The sequence below is a fragment of the Limulus polyphemus genome, unplaced genomic scaffold, assembly GCF_000517525.1.
Source record: "Limulus polyphemus unplaced genomic scaffold, Limulus_polyphemus-2.1.2 Scaffold1052, whole genome shotgun sequence".
Lineage (NCBI taxonomy): Eukaryota > Metazoa > Arthropoda > Merostomata > Xiphosura > Limulidae > Limulus > Limulus polyphemus.
This window is the reverse complement of record NW_013666662.1, coordinates 249042-253437: the sequence shown is the minus strand read 5'-3', so window position 1 is coordinate 253437 and position 4396 is coordinate 249042. Positions and strand designations below refer to the sequence as shown.

Sequence of the window (4396 nt, the reverse complement as noted above, 5' to 3'; positions counted from 1 at the left end):
ATTATGGCTGCAACGACAGCCGAGATAAACTCCATTTCGAAAGAGGCTTTCTCGGAATGTTTCCAACAATGGCGGCACCGCTGGGGGAAGTGTGTGGAGGCCCAAGGAGACTACTTTGAGGGTGATTAGGTTTCCCACGCTCCAGGTATGCCAGTTTTTATTCCTCGGCCAAAGGTCGGATACTTTTCTCACAGGCCTCGTATTCTCCTTTATCTCTTTTAGAAATAATGCTTTTATTTTGTTTTTAAATTAGGCGAATTATACAAGTTACTTTTTGGTTTTTTAGTATCACAAGCTAGACATTATGCTACTGCTGTTCGAACAGTATCTTTTACAATATTGTCCTCAACTTTAAATTGTTTCAAACTTGTTTCAGTTAACACAATTAAACCTTCTTTCTGTTATCTATAGAAAAAAATCAAACCCAGATCACTAACTTTAATTTGTTCTGTGCAATATTTTTAGTATTTAGTATTTTTGTGTTATTGAGTAATCTAGTAATTTTAATCGAATTTCTTAATTGAATTATTCAGTTTTGTTTTCAAATTATTCTTATGTTTCAGTTTTGCCTTTTCCCATATCCAATAACTAGATGTTTCAAGCTTATCCCATAACAAGTTCTTTATATTACTAGTTAATTTTAAGAGTACATAGAATAGTTTGGTCTCACTTTTTGCAATTTCACTCCGTTTGTCCTTGATAATACTTTTAAACTCAGTTTATTTAATTATAAATTTTACCCTATTGTCTTTTAAATTACATTTTACTTTTATACTATTTGGTACAACATAGTTCTTCTTGCATTCGTTAAACAATATACTTGGTGAAGTTGTCTTCTGTGTAAGCTTCATTTGAAGCTTTGTACTGACAGTTACGGTTTGTGTTTTAGCGGAACACTTTGAAGAAGCTGTAAAGCGAAACGTTGATTGTCCAGTTGATTAAAGAAAAACAACAATTTGGTGTTATATGGTCGTTTATTTCTAGTATTAAAATATCGAACAGGTTGCTTTAAAATGTAAAGTACTAAAGACTACGCCCTCCAGTGGCACAGCGGTATATCTGCGAACTTACAAACTAGAAACCGCGTTTCGATACTCGTGGTGGTTAGAGCACAGATAGGCCTTTGTGTAGCCTTATGGTTAAACTACAAACAAACAAACTAAAGACAACAGTCATGGCACTTGAATATGCCTAGAGAACGTACGTTTTACGTAGTCCAAGCTTATAGCCTTAAGATGTTTCAAAACATTATTTACACTGTTGTAATTAAAGAGGAAGGTGTAATGGGGCAACATATAAATTAATTTTATTGAAATACTTTTGTAGATTGGGGTTGAAAGCTACACTACGATACAGTGTTTGCTTTTAGGCAGCTATAGGCCTGTGAGACAGTTAGAGTAATAATTAACATAGAATTGATTTTTCGTAGATTATAAAGACTACACTATTTCTGCTAAAAGTCCCGCTAAAAAATGCATAGATATTCTGTGTAGCTTGAAAATCTCAGTTGGTCAACTTTTATGTAAGTGCTGCAGTAATACATGAAATCAGTATCATTAAGGTGTTGCAAATAGGTCTAGTAAACGTTACAGACTCTAGACCTAGTAGATATTTTGTACAAGTTAATGATGGATATGGTACATCTAATAATTAATGCTAGAAAAGAAGATTTAACAATTAGGCCTAACGTTATCATGAACCACGATAGTGATTCATAATAGGGATTGCCCAGAATTTTCTCAAAAATTCTAATAGAACACACGGGCAAAAACCATCTCAAAAAGCCGACTTGTTCTTGAAACAACACTCAAGACCTTTTTCCTCAATGGCTAAGGCTGCTAAAATATTGATAATAGCAAAAAAAGTTGATTTTTGGATTGTTAAACAAAATTCAAAATTCATCCATTTCTTCTTCATATTATCATTATTGTTGTTTTACAAGCTTACAGAAAAGACGACTTTGAATTTTTTATTCAAACCTGGGCAAGCCTACTAAAATATTCCTGCTCAGGTCATAAAACTATTTTTATGTTTATTCTTGAAAGAGAAGGAGAGATTTTATCAGTTTTTTATCGCCACTGGTCAAGTTTTTCTTCAAAGCCATTCAAGCACTAAAGCCTACAGCAAAAACAGTTAGGTATACTGCACCAAAATTCATGCACAGCTACTAAACAAACTCCTGCGAAGATTGTCGGGCTATTTTTAAGTTGATTCCTGAAAGTCAAGATTTCAACACTCTAAAATTTTCTAAGTTCTTCTTCGCTACCGCCATAAGCTCTTCGAAACCATTCAAGCATTGCAGAAATCGGCTGGGTATTTTGCACCAAAACCTAAATAGATATACTAAATTAAACTCTACGAATGTCCATGACTTACTTAAAAAGTGGCTATGAATACACAGTATATGCGGTGTTGTTGTGAGCGACTTCCTTTGTATGGTTTTATATGGACTCCTTAAAGTTAGCAAAAAGAGATATCCAGTTAGACCAATTCTTTTTAGTGTAAATGACTATAATCAACCACTAGCAGGATTTTTTACCCTGTTTTGAAAGAATTTGTTTAGAATAAATATTCTATTTATGATAACTTTGAATTTGTCCATGAATTGAAACAGATACAGTTTAATAATCTTGATATTCATATATTAGCTCTAGAAGAAACCATTGTTATTTGTTCTAATCTTGTGTTTAAGGAGAATGAAATTATACAGGGTACAACTAAAGATGTTTAAAAATACTTTTACGTCAACGAAAAAATCCCATTTTATGGTTAACAGTAAAGTCTGTGAACGGATTGGTAGACCTTGCTCTTGACCTTGTTTATCCGTTTCTATGTTTTCATGAAAAAGTTTAATTTTCTAATGACAAAGAAATATTTCACGGACACTAATATCATAGGGATGACCAGTGTGAAGGTTACTAACATTAGAATCACGATTACCATAAGGACGACCACTGTTCAAAGTAGTAATCCAACATACTTTTTCTATTGTTTTTCTGCTTTCCAATTTAACTTGATTTCAATACCTAGGAGAATCAGAATGGTCAAGATGGTTGCAATGTTGAGCAATGATGCTTTTAAACTGGTAGTAAATGTTTGAATGTTTAAACGCTTAAGCGGTTTTTAGGGTTAATCCAACATTCTGATTGTTAAAAGGTTTATTTAGATTAAGTAGAGGGTGTTACGCATATTTGACTTTGTCAGTTTTGAAACAGCTTTTACAATGAAATCTTTGTTATTTTAATGGGCAATTTATGACATTAATATTCTTATACGTTTAAACTATCAAAAAAGTAAGAATCTAATAAAAAAAAACGTACAAATTAAAAACTACCACAAGTACTTTTGGTTCTAAATATACCAACAAAAGGAGCAACATTTTATGTTTACTTTGAAGCGTTTTACTTGGTGCTTTTTAAATAATAAAACGTTTTACCCGAAATTCGCTCTATCTGATGACAGAAAAAAAAGCTATTTCATTTTAAAATATTGAGCTTTAACTCATGGCCATCCTTAATTCATCAGTGATAGACTAGAAGGAAGGCAAAACTAACTCTTTAGCTATTCTTTTGCCAACGAATAGTGGGATTAGCCGTGACATTATAAAACCTTCATGGCTATGCCAAGCTGTAGTAATTGAAATTATCTTTATTTATTTATGCTTTCACGTTCTTTCCTACTCTCCCTCTTGCTCAGCAGACGATTTTATCTTTGGAAGGTATTATAAATATTTTCTTAACCTTGTAAATTAGCAAGCTAGCACTAAAATGACCTAAATTAGCTAAACTGTAATGTGTTACTCAGTTTAGAGGACGTTCTGTAGTACATGGTAGTAGCAAAGATTGAGAGGTTAAATTCTTAAACAGGAAAAGTAATTCTACCAAAACGTAATTTTTATTTTAAATACAATATATATGTTTAAAAAGTAGAACAAGAATGATTTAAATAAATCATTTTGACAAAACTTCCTTTATCCTATTTGTTTTGGACATACCATTATTCCTGATGTACGAAATAAATTGATTCTTCAAATTACGGTTAACGTACGAAATAAATAGATTCTTCAAATTACGGTTAACGTACGAAATAAATAGATTCTTCAAATTACGGTTAATATACGAAATAAATAGATTCTTCAAATTACGGTTAATATACGAAATAAATAGATTCTTCAAATTACGGTTAACGTACGAAATAAATAGATTCTTCAAATTACGGTTAACGTACGAAATAGATAGATTCTTCAAATTACAGTTAATATACGAAATAAATAGATTCTTCAAATTACAGTTAATGTACGAAATAAATAGATTCTTCGAATTACAGTTAATATACGAAATAAATAGATTCTTCAAATTACAGTTAATATACGAAATAAATAGATTCTTCAAATTAC

At 31.5% G+C, this 4396-nt stretch overlaps 1 protein-coding gene across 1 annotated transcript in view; it reads left to right on the top strand.

The window, feature by feature from the left end:
• LOC106461883 (inaD-like protein) overlaps positions 1-4396 on the top strand; it is a 38886-nt gene that overhangs the window by 16821 nt on the left and 17669 nt on the right. The window lies entirely within an intron of this gene.